Consider the following 17966-nt stretch of genomic DNA (forward strand, 5'->3'; position numbering starts at 1 on the left):
TTTAAAAAGCAAAGTGCAATATGTTCTTCATTCTCTTCTGTGTACTTGCACTAAATTACAAACAATGTTAAAATGCAAAACCCCTCATGAACTGAAAAGTGCTGTTCTTTAGTTTTGAAAACTAAGTGAAATAGAGGCTTCATTCATTTCTATATATTTGTATTGACTTGTAAACCATGTTAAAACACATTTCACCAAGAGTGCTACCAAAAAAAAAAAACAGTTTCAAATACTAAGTGAAACATATGTCATTCAGTTGTATGGATCTGTATTAAAACTTTAAAAAAATGTTGAAAGTTTCACCCAGTTACCTGTGAAAACAATTTAAAGTTTCAAAAATGAAGTGAAATATGTGCTTTATTCACATTTCCATCCTTGAATTGAGTTACAATGTTAAAACACTTTTCACCTAGTGAGTGCAAAATAGAATAATATTTGTATTCAAGAACTACAAAAATACATCATTCACATGATTATTATTGTATTGAATTACAAACAATGTTAAGATACATGTATGGCATGTTGTTTAGTTTCAAAAATGATGTGAAATACAAGCATTCTTTTCTATGTACTTTGTTTGACTTACAAACAAGGTTAAATGCAAAAGAAAAAAAAACCTTGAGAACTTCTAAAAGTGAATGCGTTTCATTCAAAACTAGGTGAATTATAGGTTCCGTTCACTTCTATATTCTTGTATTTACTTACAAACCATGTTAAAACACAATTATTTCCAATGTTCTATGAAAGGAGCATGAAGTTAAGTTTCAAATACTTTGTGATATACATGATTCATCCACTTATCTGTACTTGTACTGACTTATAAAATGTTAAAATTCAAATGAGCAAAAATGTAAACTTCAAAACTGATGTGAAATACATGCTTCATTCACCTCTATATACTTTTATTAACTGACAAACAATACTAAAGCAGAAGAAATGTGATGAGGGGGCATTTTTGGGACTTTGGAGTTGTCCTAAATGATACTGCAGGGTTAGATGCTGGACATTATATATCCTGCCATAACCCCACTGAATGTACTCGAGGAGAGTGTGAACTAGAGAATAAACTATTATCCACATGGTGCAGCAGTACTCCAAAATGTGTTCACTGAGTGCAATGAGTGTGCCACAATGATGGGGGAGGTTGTTGGTGTGGAAGGAGTGGGGTTGGGGGATGGGGTATACAGGAACATCTCATGTTTTTTATAATGTAACCTTTTTTTGTGATGTGTGTATCTTCAAAACAATACAATTTACAAAAATGATTGGGATGGTGGAATGGGATGTGGGTTATGTGGGAATCTCTTATGTTTTTTTAATGCAACATTCTATGTGATCTATTAACTTTAATTTTAAAAGTTTTATTAAAAAATAAAATAAAAAACCAAAAAAATTAAAAATTAAAATTAAAATTTACAATGAAGTTGAGAATTAAACACATAAATATATGGTGTGGCAGGCATTAAATCTAATAATTACACCTCTGAAAGAAAAAAACAATGTAAGATGTTGGCAGTAGGATGAGTTGTAAGAGTCCTGTAACATGTTATGGGTTTGTTATGTAAGTTCACAACTATTACTATACAATTATTGTTTATGTATGTTTGTGTGTGGGTGACATTTCAATAAATTAATTTTAAAAATACAGAAGCAGAAGTTTCATTTAGTGAGATATGAGTACAGTATTCTTTGGGTCTATAACTAAGTAAATCCATGCTTCATTCACTTGTGTGTACTTGTATTGACCAAACAACATTAAAGCATAAGTTTACCTACCAACATTAGAAAACTGTGCCAGGGAGGCTCATCCCCAGGTATCATGTCCGATGCTGGGGGGAAGGCATTGCATTTACATGCTGAGTTTGGCTTCGAGACTGGCCACATTTGAGTAACACAGAGGCTGTCAGGAGGGAACTCTTAGGCACAGTGCTGCTCTAGGTCTTGTTCTTATTTCAGGCGTATAGGCTCACAAACATAGTCATTAGTATCAGGGGCTCACTGTTGGACCCTCATTCCTTCCTGGTCCTTCCTGTTGCACCTGGGGGACTGCCGCTGCACCCCTAGGGACCACAACAGAACCCCCTCCCCCGACCAGGACCCCAGTACCCCCGCAGCTGTTGTTTTTAATTGTTTCCACTATGAGTATATCCAAACATTTCCATGCATCCTGGTCACATGCCCTGTATACCTCCCTGTCAACCATATATCGCCTGTCAATAACATCCCATACCAGTATTCCTCCACTGCCATTGTTGAACCACTCTGTGATCCAAAACTTCCTGAAAAGTGAAGCCCAATGTAATGTCAGGTTCCCTTACTAGTAAAATGGAATATAGCGATGAGTTTAAAGGTTGGATATAGAATACATATTGATTTGGAAAAATTCTACATCCTATCTTTTTCTTTTCTTTTTTCCTAACTATTGAGCTTCTCTTCACAAGAGCCTTAGATCACAGTAATTCATATATACAATATACAGTACTCCCACATATCCATTATAAAACCTTTTCTCTTCCACAGCGATAATCTTTTAACTTATTTATATCATATTTACTGAAACTGATGTACAGATATTGAGACAATAGCTTTCAAACAAGATGACATTTGTGTTTACATTGTTGTTTATACTTTAGGCTATACAGTTTTCTAAATTTTTTAGTTATGCTATGTTTTAAATTATGGTTTACAGTATTAGTCTGTCGTCCCCTATATGTTTTTGGTGTAATATTAGATGTTTTATATCCATCCTTGTGTACTCTTATGAAACACTTCTTTTGCCCTCACATTTACTTTGGTCCCACCTATTCAATATCTATTTCCCCCTCCCCTTGGGGCCCACAGTGATAGTATATCTTCCTGTCTTGAGGAGCCATGTTCAGAGATACTTGCAACAGTGTTGAGGGCTTGACTTGCTCAACTGCCCTAATGCCCTGGGAGCCACCCTTTCTCTTGAGAGATACAGTTCCCTCTGTTTGATGGCATTAGTCCACCCAGGATGTGGGTCTACCTTCACACTCATTATATGGGTCTCTACCCAATGGTATAACCCACTCTGGCAAAATGAGCATTCAGATATTCCCTAGGTCTCTCCTGCATCAGATTATCCCCTTTGAGTATCTTAAACAGGTAACTTTCCAAATTATATTTTGAAAAGATTTCCTCAGCATTTTATTTTCAACCAACACCTGACAATCTCCTATGTTTGTGTGTTGCCCCTCCCTCCCCCCAATTTCTTGGGCAATATTACCTATCTGCCCATCCCTAACCCCTCTCAAAGCCTCAAAGCCCCACCCAAAGTTAACCCTATGCCCCCATTTTATCTCTTTCTTGTGCACATACTTACGACAGCTTATCATAGATTTCACCCATGTAGATGTCAGCTTACATCCTTCCTCTACCCCCGATTTCCTGTAAGCCTATCTTCCAGTCTCTAGCTCTCTGAGGCAGCTTGCTTATTTCATATCAGTGAGGTCATGTGGTATTTGTCCTTCAATGCCTGGGTTGCTTCACTCAACATAAGGTTCTCAGGATTCATCCATGTTATCACATGTGTTTGTAGTGTATTTGTTCTTAAAGCTGAGTAGTATTCCATTGTATGTATATACCACATTTTATTGATCCACTCATCTGTTGATGGGCATTTGGGTTGATTCCAAATTTTGGCGATAGTGAACAATGCTGCTATGAATATTGGTGTGCATATATCAGTTTGTGTCCTTGTTTTCATTTCTGCTGGGTATATACCCAGCAGTGGTATTGTTGGGTCATATGACAAATCTATGGTTAGTTTTTTGAGAAATGGCCAAACTGTCCTCCAGAATGGTTGGATCCTTTTGCATTCCCACCAGCAGTGGATAAGTGTTCCCATTTCTTCACATCCTCTCCAGCATTTGTATTCTTTTTTTTTTCATACCTGCAAATCTTATGGGAGTAAGATGGTATCTCACTGTAGTTTGGATTTGCATTTCCCTGATAACTAAAGATTTGGAGCATTTTTTTTTCATGTGCTTTTTAGCCATTTGAATTTCTCCTTTGGAGAAGTGACTGTTTAAATCTTTTCCCCATTTTTTAAATGGTTTGTTTATCTTTTTATTTTCAAATATAGGAGTTCTTTATACATGCAACTTATTAAGTCTCTTATCGGATATATGGTTGCCAAATATTTTCTCCCACTCTGTAGGTTCCCTTTTTACTTTCTTGACAAACTCCTTTGAGGTGCAGAAGGCTTTAATTTTGAGAAAGTCCCATTTATCTATTTGTTCTTTTGCTGCTCATGCTTTTGGTGTGAAGTTCGTGAGATCATTTCCTATTACAAGGTATTGTATATGCTTCCCTACACTGCTTTCCAAGGTCTTTATGGTCTTGGCTCTTATATTTAGGTCTTTGATCCATCTTGAGTTGATCTTTGTATAAGGTGTGAGGTGGTAATCCTCTTTCATTCTTCTACATATGGATATCCAGTTCTCCAGGCACCATTTGTTGAATAGGCCATTCTCTCCCAGTTGAGAGGGTTTGGTGGCTATATCGAATATTATATGTCTATATATATGAGGTTCTATATCAGAACTTTCAATTCTGTTCCATTGGTCTGTGTGTCTCTCCTTATGCCAGTACCATGCTGTTTTCACTACTGTAGCTTTGTAGTGTGTTTTGAAGTCCAGTAGTGTGATTCCTCCAATTTTGTTTTTCTTTTTCAATGTGCCTTTGGCTATTCGGGGCCTCTTTCCTTTCCAAATAAATTTCATAGTTAGTTTTTCTAGTTCCTTAAAGAAGGCTGTGTTGATTTTTATTGGGATTGCATTGAATGTGTAGATCAGTTTTCATAGTATAGACATCTTAATAATATTTAGTCTTCCTATCCATGAACAGGGAATATTCTTCTATTTGTTTAGGTCTTCTTTGATTTCCTTGAAGAATCTTGTATACTTCTCAGTGTATATGTTTTTTAAATCTTTAGTTAAATTTATTCCCAAATACTCAATTTTTTAATTTACTATTGTGAATAGTGTTTCTTGATTTCCTCCTGATCTTGCTCATTATTGGTGTATAAAAATACTACTGATTTTTGCGCATTGATCTTATAACCTGCAACTTTACTAAACTCATTTTTGAGATCTAGAAGCTTTGTTGTAGACCTCTCAGGGTTTTCTATGTATAGGATCATGTCATCTGCAAATAATGAAATTTTGACTTCTTCCTTTCCAATATGAATGCCTTTTATATCTGGTTCTTGCCTCAGTGCTCGAGCAAGTACTTCTAAGACAATGTTAAATAGAAGGGGAGACAGTGGGCATCCTTGTCTTATTCCTGATTTTGAGGGAAGGATTTTAGGATTTCTCCATTGTAAACAATGTTGGCTGTAGGTTTTTCATATATACTTTTTATCATGTTCAAAAAATTTCCTTGTATTCCGATCTTTTGGAGTGTTTTTATCAAGAAAGTGTGCTGTATTTTGTCAAATGCTTTTTCTGCATCTACAGATATAATAATGTGATTTTTTCCTCTCAATCTGTTTATATGGTATATTACATTGATTGATTTTCTTATGTTGAATGATCCTTGCATACCTGGAATGAATCCCACTTGGTTGTGATGTATAATTCATTTAATGTGTTGTTGAATACGATTAGCAAGTATTTTGTTAAGTATTTTTGCATCTAGGTTCATTAGAGAAATTGGCCTGTCATTTTCCTTTCTTGTGGTGTCTTTGTTTGGCTTTGATACTGGGTAATGTTGGCATCATAGAATTAGTTAGGAAATGTTCCTTCTGTTTCAATTTTTTGGAAGAGTTTCAGAAAGAGCGGCATTAGTTCTTTCCAGAACGTTTTGTAGAATTCACCTGTGAAACTGTCTGGCTCTGGGCTCTTCTTAGTTGGGAGGTTTTTAATGACTGATTCTATCTCTTGTGATTGGTTTGTTGAGATCATCAATTTCTTCTTTCATCAATATAGGATGCTTATGTTTTTCTAGGAATTTGTCCATTTCCTCTGAGTTGTTGTTTTTGTTGGAATATCATTTTTCAAAGTATCCTCATATGATAGTCTTTATTTCTGTGGGGTCAGTGGTGATATCTCATTTCTCATTTCTTATTTTGTGTATTTGCATCTTCTCTTTTTCTTAGTCTCACTAAGGGTTTGTCAATTTTATTGATCTTCTCAAAAAAAAACAGCTCTTGGTCTTGTTTATCTTTTCAAGTGCTTTCTTATTTTCTATTTCATCTGGTTCTGCTCTTATCTTTGTTATTTCCTTCCTTTTTCCTCCTGTTGGATTACTTTGTTGTTGTTTTTCTAATTCCTCCAAATGTACAGTTCTTCAATTTTTGCTCTTTCTTCTTTTTTGATGTATGAATTTATGGTTATAAATTTCCCTCTCAGTACTGCTTTTGCTGCATCCCATAAGTTTTGGTATGTTGTGTTATCATTCTCATTTGTTTCAAGGTAGTTACTGATTTCTTTTGAGATTTCCTCTTTGACCCACTGTTTTTCTAAGAGTGTGCTGTTTAATTTCCATATATTGGTGGGAATTCTGGGCCTCTGACCCTTGCAAATAACCAGCTTCACTCCATTGTGGTCAGAGATATTATTTTGTATGATTTTGATCTTTCTGAATTCATTGAGCCTTTCTTTGTGGTCTAGCATATGGTCTATCTTGGAGAATGATCCATGTGCACTTGAGAAAAATGTATATCCTGCTGTGTTCAGGTGTAGTGATCTGTATAGGTCTATTAGATCCAGCTCCTCTAATATACTTTCAAATGTTTTGTTTCTTTAGTGATTCTCTTTTGAGATGTTCTGTCCAGAGTTGATAGTTATGTATTAAAATCCCCCACTATAATTGTAGGTGCATCTATTCTTTCACTTAGTTTTTCCAGCATTTGCCTCACGTATTTAGAGGTGCCCTTGTTAGGAGCATAAAGATTTATGATTGTTCGTTCTTCTTGAGAGATTGTCCCTTTCACTAATATGTAGTATCCTTCTTTGTCTCTCACAATTGTTTCGCATTTAAAGTCTATTTTGTCTGATATTAATATAGCTACTCCTGCCTTTTTTTGGTTATTGTTTGCTTGTAAGATTGTTTTCCAACCATTCACTTTCAGCCTCGATGAGTCTCTGGGTCTAAGATGTGTCTCGTGTAGACAGCATATAGATGGGTCATATTTCCTTATCCAATGTCCCAGTCTGAGTCTTTTGATAGGTGAATTTAATCCATTGACATTCAGTGTTATAACTTTCAAGGAATTATTTATGTTAGCCATATTTTGATTGGACTTGTGTTTGTCATATTTGGTTTGTTTGTTTTCTTCTCTTTTTGTCTTTTTTGTTGCTCTTACACTCTCCTCCAACTCTGCCTGTCCTGTTTTTTCCTTTCTTCCTGCAGAATTCCCTACAGAATTTTTTGAAGGGTAGTTTTCTTGTTGGCATACTATATCAATTTCTGTTCATCTGTGAATATTTTGAACTCTCCATCATTTTTGAATGCTAGTTTAGCTGGATAGAGTATTCTTGGTTGGTAATTTTTTTTCTTTTAGTACCTTGACTACATCATACCACTGCCTTCTTGCCTCCATTGTTTCAGAAGAGAAATCAGCACTTAACCTTATGGAGCTTCCCTTGTATGTGATGGTTTTCTTTTCTCTTGCTGCTTTTAGCATTTTCTCTTTGTCTTCAGTGTTGGATAATTTGACAAGTATATGTCTTGGGGTGGGCCTGTTGGGGTTTATGATGTTTGGGGTGCGCTGTGCTTCTTGGACATGTACATCCATCTCTCTCAGTAGATTTGGGAAGTTTTCAGCCATTATTTCCTGCAACATTCCTTCTGACCCCTTTCCCTTCTCTTCTCCTTCTGGGATGCCTATAATACGCATGTTTGTGTGTTTTGCAATGTCATTCAGGTCCCTAAGCCCTAGCTGGATTTTTTCTATCTTTTTATCGATCAATTCTACTATCTGTTTGATTTCACATGTACTGTCTTCCACATCACTAATTCCCTGCTCTGCCTCTTCTAATCTGCTGTTATTTGCTGCAAGTGTATTTTTGATTTCTTGAACTGTAGTGTTCATTCCCATCATATCTGTTATCTTTTTTCATATGTCTGCAATTTCCCCTCCAAGTGTTGTCTTTGTATTGTTAATCTCTTTCTTTACTTCATTAAATTTGTCAGTGATATATGTTCTGAGATCTTTAATTACTTGTGTGAAGTTCTGCTCCCCTCCCTGGTTTTTAGTTTGTTCATTGGATTCAGCCATGTTTTCCTGATTACTGGTTTGGTTTCTAGATTTTTGTTGCTGTCTGGTCATCATTTTATCTTGATGGGTTTAATCAGTTCCTTAGCTTCTTTGTCTAGTCTTGGGCATTAATTAGCTGTTGTTTTTGCATCAGTGTTATATCTTCTATTTGTCACTTTGTTCTTCTTATTCTAATTTCTTATTGCTGGCTTAGTCCACATTGAAGGAAAGTATTAGGGCCCGGGAAAGACAATTGTGTAAGCAAGGAAAATGTGTAAAGTAGTATTGGTAATAAATGTTAACAGAGCAACAATATGAGATCTGGGAGGATGGATATTAGATTCATGTAAGTTGTGTAGAGTTATAGCAGTAGGTAGAGTACCTATAATGAGACAGTCGTCTGAATATGGGAGGAATATGGTGTGATTTAAAAAGCTTTTTTTTTTTTTTGAGAGAGGAAAAGAGAAAAGAAAGGCAATAGTTTCAAGAGTGGATAAAAGAAAACAAAACAACGATATTAGAAATTAAGAGTTAGACAATTTGGGGTTCAAAGAAAGGGAGGTGGAATATAGGAGAGACAGTAGATGATGGAGGATATCAAGTTGTGGGGGAAAGGAGATAGTGTAGGTAGCCAAAATCAATTCACACAGAAATGAGGCAATGAAGGATGAGGCAACCCAGCAAATGTGAGGTGTTCCCTGCAGCACCTATTGTATAATTAAGATAAAATAAAATAAGAAGAAAATGAGGGACAAGAGAGAAAAAAAAAAAGATTAGAAAGAAAGAAAGAAAAAGGGGATGGGTAAAGGGAGGGGAACAAGTAAGGAAAAGAAAATAAGATATAAAACAGCCACAACAGCAACAACAAAACCCCCACCCCCTAAATAACTGAAGTAAAAAAAAAAAAGACTTTGGGAGATACAATGGGAGAAAAGACTAGAAATTAATGCAATGTTAGCAATCAGGGCAATAAAAAATAAAAAATAAAGTAAAAATAAAAAAACAAAACATAGCAAAACAAAAAGGAAAAAAGCAAATGTTGAGGGCTAGGACATTCAAGGACCTCCGATGGAACTCAGGGCGTGGTGGATTCAGGGTTGGAAAGTCTGTGATATTGCAGACTCAAGAGGTGTGAGTCTCTGGGGTTGGGCCACCAGGGTTTAGGGGACTCAGACCTGACAACCTCAAATCTGGTTAACAGGGAGCCTGGGAGCACCACAGCGCAACACAGTCTTCAGGGATCCCCACAGCTGGGTGCCAGCCCTATGGGAGAGGTCACATCCGCAAACTCTGACCTATGTGTCAGAACCCCACAATTCACCCTCTCACTCGGGTCTCTTCTGTGGCTGTATCACCAATTTGACTTCAGGACACCTTCCGCCCTGTAAGCCCCCAAAACGGCAACCTGAGGGTACCGCTACACTGCAACCAATTTAATGATGCTGCAGATCAGTAGCCAGGCCCAGGGGGAGGGGCTCCAGATGGAAATCCCAATATCAGAGTCCGAAACCAAAATTCCCACACTTCGCAAAATATTCCCCTTATTAGCTTCCAGAAGTCTCCTACCCTGCCAGTCCCTGAAACAGCCTCCTGGTGACTTCTCTTTATTGCGAACAATTTAAGGCTGCTGCAGATCGGCAGCTGGCCTTAGGGGGCAGTGCTCTAGCCGGAAGTGCTATTATTTGTGTCCGCAATCAAAAATTCCCCGCCTCACAATAGAACTCCTGTCTGTCTCCCCAAATTGGTCTGCGAAGGCCTCCTGTCCTGTTAGCCCCCAATATCCCACTCAGGGCTTATGAATTCCCCAGTACCACAGAGCCTCCAGGAATCACTACCACAGCACCAGTGCCACGGCTCCACCCAGCCCAGGAGGGAGCGTCAGGCATGCAGCTCCCACCTCCATGTAAGAGAGCCTCAATTTTATCTTACACAGGAATTTTCTCTGTTACCTTCCCACCAAATCAATGTCCAGACACCTCCTGCCCTGCAAAATCCTGAAACTGCCTGGTCCTGAAGAATTTCCAATGCTGCCCAGCCACTTCTTTGCAGGAGAGACACTCAGGTGCACTCTCTCAGACACCATCTTGCCCTGCCCTGTATATAATTTTATTGACTTTCATGATACAACTCAAGATTCAACTAGTGAGCTGCAAAATAATATGTTCTTTAGTTTCAAATATAAAAGAAGTGAAAGCTAGCCAAACTCAGCATGTATATGCAGTGCATTCCCCCCAGCATGGGACATGACACCCAGGGATGAGCCTCCCTGGCACCAAGGGATCACTACCACATACCAGCTGAAGATGCAACTAGAAAATGACCTTGAATTAAAGGTTCAATGCGGATCAGCAGAATATCCCTGTCTACATATAATAACATGACTTCAAAATGCTGTTTGACCTAATGTAAGGGGGAAATGGAAAGCAGAAATGAGATTATAAGGCTATGAGTCTCTAAAAAAGAGTCTGGAGGTTGTCAGAAGGAATGCCCTTATGCACAACTGAGCAGAGTCTAAGAGACAGATAAAGTAGATACAACCCCAGGTATTGGTTCTTTTGAGGGCTAAAGAGACCCACGGGTTCTATCATCATGGCAGATGGGGTTCACTGCCATGGCAGATGGCCCTTCTTTGGAGCTGGTGTTTCTGCATGATGGAATTGGACTCAGAGGGGATCTCTTCTCACAAGACTTGCATGCTACTTTATTGGAATTGCAGTTGGTGCTGGGGTTTAAGATATATTTAGGGGATTTGAATCTCTGGACTGATAATATGACACCCAGGCCCAGAGCCTCAACAGACTTCAGCTCCTACACTTTGATTTATTGGACTTACCTCACTCAGCTAACATGGAGTTGAAGAAGGTCAACCACCACACCATGGAGCCTTGAGTGTCTACAACTGAAAGCAGGAGGAGTGCATCCAGTATCCATGTGGAATCTAAGCCCCCTCTTGACATAGATGTGCAATGGACACAACCAATCCAATGTCCACAGAGAAAATGTGGAATGGGTGTGGGAAGGGTAGCCATGGTGGCTGCTGGGCTTGGGGAATGGGAGGAAGAGATGAGATGTGGAGGTGTTTTCGGGATGAGGAGTTGTCCTGGGTGATGCTTCACGGACAATTATGGGACATTGTAGATCCCCCCAGGGCCCACTGGATGGAACGTGGGAGAGTGTGGGCTATGATGTGGACCATTGACTATGGCGTGCAGTGATGCTCAGAGATGTACTTACCAGGTGCAATGGATGTGTCACAATGATGGGAGAGAGTGTTGCTGTGGGGGAAGTGGGGGGTTGAATGGGACCTCATATTTTTTTAATGTAATTTTTAAAAATAAATAAATAATTAAAAAAAATAAAAGAAGTGGAAGCTTCATTCATTGCATGTACTTGTATTGACTTGTGTAAACAATATGAAAACACATATTTCACCTTGTGTGCTATAAAAACAGTATACACACAATGTCTAGCATCTGTCCCTGCCCACTGGGTGGACTGGGGGAAAGTGCAGACTACAATGTAGACCACTGTCCATGCGGAGCAGCAGTGTTCTAAAATGTATTCACCAGGTGCAGTGAATGTACCACAATGCTGGCAGAAGTTGTTGGTGTGGGAAGAGTGGAGTAGGGGGTGTGGGGGATATGGGGACCTCATATTTTTTAATGTAACATTTAAAAGAAAATAAAGAAAAAAGAAAAAAAAAGAGTGTAAAGTGTAGCTTTGAAAATTAAGTGAAATATATGCCTCATTCATTTTATGTTCTTGTATTGCCTTCCAAACAATGCTAAATAACAAATTTCACCTAATGTTTTGGAAAAACAATATTGTTTATTTACCTAAACTTATTGAAATACATGCTTAATTCACTCCTAGGTATGTATTTTCACCTAGAAACAAAGTTAAAACACAAAAATCTTCCTTATGAACTACAAAAAGAGTATGTTGTTTAGTTTCTAAAACTAAGTGAAATGAATACTTCATTTACATTAATTTACTTAAATTGACTTAAAGTGTTAAAAACCAAGTTTCATCTAATGACTAATGAAAATATCATAACTTCTCATTTTAAAAACTAAGTGAAATACATACTTCATTCACGCATATATATTTGTACTAACAATGTTAAAACTCAGGTTCCACCTAGAAAGCTGCAAAAACAGCATGTTTGTTTGAAAACAAAGTGAAATACCTGCTTTCTTCAGATGTGTGAATATGTACTGACCAATAAAGCTAAATGACAAGTTTCATACGTTGAGATGTGAAGAGTATGCTCTTTTTTCCCATAACTAAGTGAAATATATGCTTCATTCACTTGTATATACTTATACTCACTTAAACATAATATTAATATACAAGTTTCTGCTAATGAGCTGCAAAATATGCATGAAGCTACATTTGGAAAAGAAAATGAAATATATTCTTCATTCTCTTGAATGTGCTTGTATTTATTTATAAAGATTGCTAACATTCAAGTTTCACCTAATAATCTGTGAACACTGTATATTGTTTAATTTAAAATACAATGTGAACTAAATGCTTCATTTGTTCATATGTACTTTCATCCACTAACAATGTTAAAACAAAACTTTCAGAGTGAACTGTGAAAAGAGACAAAAATTACGTTTTGAAAACTGATATGCATACTTCCTATACTTCTATGTATTTCTATTGGCTTACAAAAAAATGTTAAAATGCATTTTACCTAGGAAGATGCAAAAACAATATGCTCTTTTGTTTCCATAACTAAGAAAAAGCATGCTTCATTTACTTATATTGAATTAGAAACAATGTTAATACACAAGTTTCATCTTGTGGTATGCAAAAACTGAACGGTCTTTTCTTTCCTTAATTAAGTATAATACATGCTTCACTCATTTATATCTACTTGCATTGACTTGCAAATAATATTAAAACACAAGTTGCACCAGTGGCTTGTGAAAATATAAACTTTAGTTTCAAAAACTAACTAAAATACAGGCTTCACTCACTTGCATGTACTCTTACTGATTTACAAACATATTAAGAGCCATGTTTCACCTAGTAAGCTGCTAAGAGTATGGTTTTCTTTTTTTTTCAAAATCTAAATGAAATTCATTCTTAACTCATTTGTGTGTACTTCTATTAATTAATAATTTGAAAAATCTATTTCACCAGGTAGATATGAAAACCATTTAAAGTTTAGTTTCAAAAACTAAGGGAAATACATGCTTCATTTATTTGTTTGTCCTCATATTGCCTTACAAACAATACCAAACACAAATTTCAACTCATGAGCTGTGGGAAAAAAATGTACTTCTTTCAAGAATTAAGTAAAATGCATGATTCATTCACTTGTATGTACATATATTTTCTTACAAACAAAGTTAAAACACAATTGTCACCCCCGAGGAACTATGAAAACATCATGTTTAGCTTAATAAATAAGAGAAATGCACATCTCATTCACTTGCATGTACTTTTATTGACTTTCTTGATACAATCTAAGATTCACCTAGTGAGCTCCAAAAAAATATGTATTTAGTTTCAAAATCTAAGTAAAACAATTGTTTCATTCACTTGCATATACTTGTATTGAATTATTAACAATGTGAAAATACATTGTTTGGAAATTCAGGTTCCATCTAGAGAGCTTCAAAAACAGCATAATATTTGTTTTTAAACAAAGTGAAATACATGCTTTCTTCAGATATATGAATATGTACTGATTAATAGTGTTAAATAACAACTTTTTTATGTTGAGATGTGAAGAGTATGCTCTTTTTTTCCCATAGATAAGTGAAAAGTATGCTTCATTCACTTGTATATACGTGTACTGGTTTAAATGCAATATTAGTATACAAGTTTCTGCTAATGAGCTGCAAAAATATGCATGAAGCTACATTTGGAAAAGAAAGTGAATCACATGCTTCACTCTCTAGTATGTACTTGTATTCACATGTAAACCATTGACTATGTTCATGATAGACTCTTATCCCTCTCTTTTAGAACATAGAACAACTATCCAGGATGTGAGTTTATTATTTTCTTGTTCATTGTGTGGGTCTCCACCCACTGATATAGCACACTGAAACAAGATGGAAATATTCCTGCACCCTGTCCTATATGCACATCCAATAACACACACCATTAACCTCCTGTGCCATATTTGTGAAAAGAACATCATCAACTTTGTAATTTTAACTACAGACCTGCAAATTCCCAGAGTTCACCTGCTTCTTTTCCCATCGCTCCTCACAATTCCATGACTAGTCCAATCCAACTTCTACCCAGTCCCCTCTCACAGACTACTAGTACCACTGAGCCCAATAACATCAACACAGCACTATCATTCCAATTCACTGCACAACTGCAAAATTCCACCTTATCATAGATTTTACCCATATGGACATTTACTCAGAATTCTCTACTTCCTTTCTTTCTCCTGTAAACCTGTCCTCAGATGCTAGCTCTGTGATCTGCTCAATTCACTTAATTCATATTGGTGAAGTCATGTAGTATTCATATTTCAATGCTAGCCTTATTTCACTCAACATAAGGTTTTCACAATTCATCCATGTTATCCCATGTGTTAAAAGTGCATTCCTGGTGGTGGGGCAACATGGCAGCTGAGTGAATGCACCACCCCACAATCTCTGCTGCAAAGAAGCAGCAGAGTTTGGTTTGAATCTTGCCAGAGCAGGCTGTTTTGGTGCTTGCAAGGCTGGAGGTATACGGATATCGATTTGGAGAGACTGTGACAGAAGTATGCTTGAAAAGTGAACTTAGACAACAAAAAAGAAATAGAATAAGAAGAACAAAGTGACAAAGAGAAGACATAACACTTACACATGAACAACAACTAATTAACCCCCAAGACTAGACAAAGAAGCTAAGCAACAGATTAAACCCATCGAGGTAAAATGATGACCAGACAGTAACAAAAAACTACAGACCAAACCAATTTCAGGAAAAAATGCCCCAATCCAATGAACAAACTAAAAACCAGGAAGAGGAACTGAACATGGAACAAGTAATTAAACCTCTTAAAATATACATTAGGGACTAAGTTGATGAATTGAAGGAAAAGAATAAGAATATGAAAAAAAAACTTGTAGACAACACAGAAGAATTTGCAGTCATACACAAAAAGATAATGGATATAATGGTGATGAATAGCACAATTCAAGAAATAAACACTCTCAGCAAATAACAGCAGACTTGGAGAGGCAAAGGAAAGAATTAGTGATGTGGAAGACAGTACATCTGAAATCAAATAGATAGAAGAACTGATCAATAAAAAGAAAAAATCCAGCACGGACTTAGGGACCTGAATGACAATGCACAATGCACAAATATATGCATTATAGGTGTCTCAGAAGGAGAAGAGAAGGAAAAGAGGGCAGAAGGAGTGTTGGAGGAAAAAATGACTAAAAACTTCCCAAACCTATTGAGGGTAATGGATGTACATGTCCATGAAGCACAACACATCCCAAACAGCATAAATCCCAACAGGTCTACCATAAGACATATACTTGTCAAATTACCCAATGCTCAAGACAGAGAGAAAATAATAAAATGAGCAAGAGAAAAGAGAACCATCACATCCAAAGGAGATTAAGTGTTGATTTCACATCTGAAACCATGGAGGAAAGAAGGCAGTGGTATGACATAATCAATGTATTAAAAGAAAAAAAATTTCAGCCAAGAATACTCTATCCAGCTAAGATAGCATTCAAAAATGATGGAGAGTTCAAAATATTCAGAGATAAACAGAAACTAAGAGAGTATGCCAACAAGAATTCAGCCCTTCAAGAAATACAAAAGGAAGTTCTGCAGGAAGAAAGAAAGAAAACAGGAGAGGCAGAGTTGGAGGAGAGTGTAAGAGCAACTAAAAAGATGGGGAAAAAAATCAAACAAAATATGACAAACACAATCCAAAGAAAATATGGCTAATATAAGTAATTCCTTGACAGTAATAACACTGAATGACAATGGATTAAACCCACCTGTCAAAAGACTCAGACTGGAAGATTGGATAAGGAAAAATGACACATCTACATGCTGTCTACAAGAAACACATCTTAGACCAAGGAATTCAAGGAGGTTTAAACTGAATGGCTGGAAAACAATATTACAAGCAAACAATAACCAAAAGGGGCAGGAGTAGCTATAGTAGTATCAAACAAAATGGACTTTAAAAGCAAAACAATTGTAAGGGACAAAAATGGACACTATATATAAGTGAAAGGGATAATCTTTTAATAAACATTTATCACCCTAACAATGGTGCCTCTAATTATGTGAGGTAAACACTGGAAAAATTAAGTGAAGGAATAGATGCCTCTACAATTATAGTGGGGCACTTTAATACACCACTATCAACTTTGGACAAAACATCTCAAAAGAGAATCAATAAAGACACAAAGATTTTGAACAATATATTAGAGGAGTTGGACCTAATAGATACGTGCAGAACATTACACCCAAATACAGCAGAATATACATTCTTCTAAATTGTACATGGATCATTCTCCAAGATAGACCACAAGCTAGGCCACAGAAAAAGTTTCAATGAATTCACAAAGATTGAAATCATATGAAATAATTTCTCTGACCACAGTGGAATGAAGCTGTAAATCTGCAAGGGTCAGATACCAAGATTTTGCACCAAGACTTGAAAGTTAAACAACCCACTCTTAGAAAATCAGTGGGCCAAGGAGGAAATCTCAAAATAAATTAATAACTACCTTGACATTAATGAAATGATAATACAACATATTCAAAGTTATGGGATGCAGCAAAAGCAGTTGTGAGAGGGAATTTTATAGCCATAAATTCCTACATCAAAAAAGAAGAGCTAAAATTGAAGAACTAACTGCACACTTAGAAGAATTAGTAAAAAAAAAAAAAAACTAAATGCAAAGGAAGAAGAAAGGAAAAAATAACAAAGATCAGAGCAGAACAAAATAAAATAGAAAATAAGAAAGACCTTGAAAAAACAACAACCAAGAGCTGGTTCTTGGAGAAGATCAATAAAATTGACAAACCCTTAGCTAGACCAATAAAGGAAAAAAAGAGAGAAGATGCAAATACACAAAATAAGAAATTAGAAAGGAGATATCACTACTGACCCCACTGAAATAAACATTATCACAAGAGGATATTTTGAAAAACTATATTTCCAACAAGAAGGACAATTTAGAGGACATGGACAAATTCCTAGAAATACACAAGCAGTCTACATTGATGAAAGAAGAAATTAACAATCTCAACAATCCAGTCACAAGTAAAGAGATAGAAATCAGTCATTAAAAACCTCCCAACTAAGAAGAGCTTAGGGCCAGACAGACTCACAGATGAATTCTATGAAACATTCCAGAAAGAACTAGCACCAATCTTGCTTAAATTCTTCCAAAAAATCAAAAGAGAAGGAACATTGCCTAAATCATTCTGTGAAGCCAACATTACTCTAGTACTAAAGCCAAACAAAGACACCACAAGAAAGGAAAATGACAGACCAATTTCTCTAATGAACCTAGATGCAAAAATACTTAACAAAATACTTGCTAATCATATTCAACAACACAATAAATGAATTACACATCATGACCAAGTGCGATTCATTCCTGGTACACAAGGATGGTTCAATATAAGAAAATCAAATAATGTAACAGAGCATATAAACAGATTGAAGGGAAAAAATCACATATCTATAGATGCAGAAAAAGCATTTGACAAATACAGCACCCTTTCTTGATAAAAA

This window comes from Dasypus novemcinctus, chromosome Y, assembly GCF_030445035.2.
Source record: "Dasypus novemcinctus isolate mDasNov1 chromosome Y, mDasNov1.1.hap2, whole genome shotgun sequence".
NCBI classification, from domain to species: Eukaryota; Metazoa; Chordata; class Mammalia; order Cingulata; family Dasypodidae; genus Dasypus; species Dasypus novemcinctus.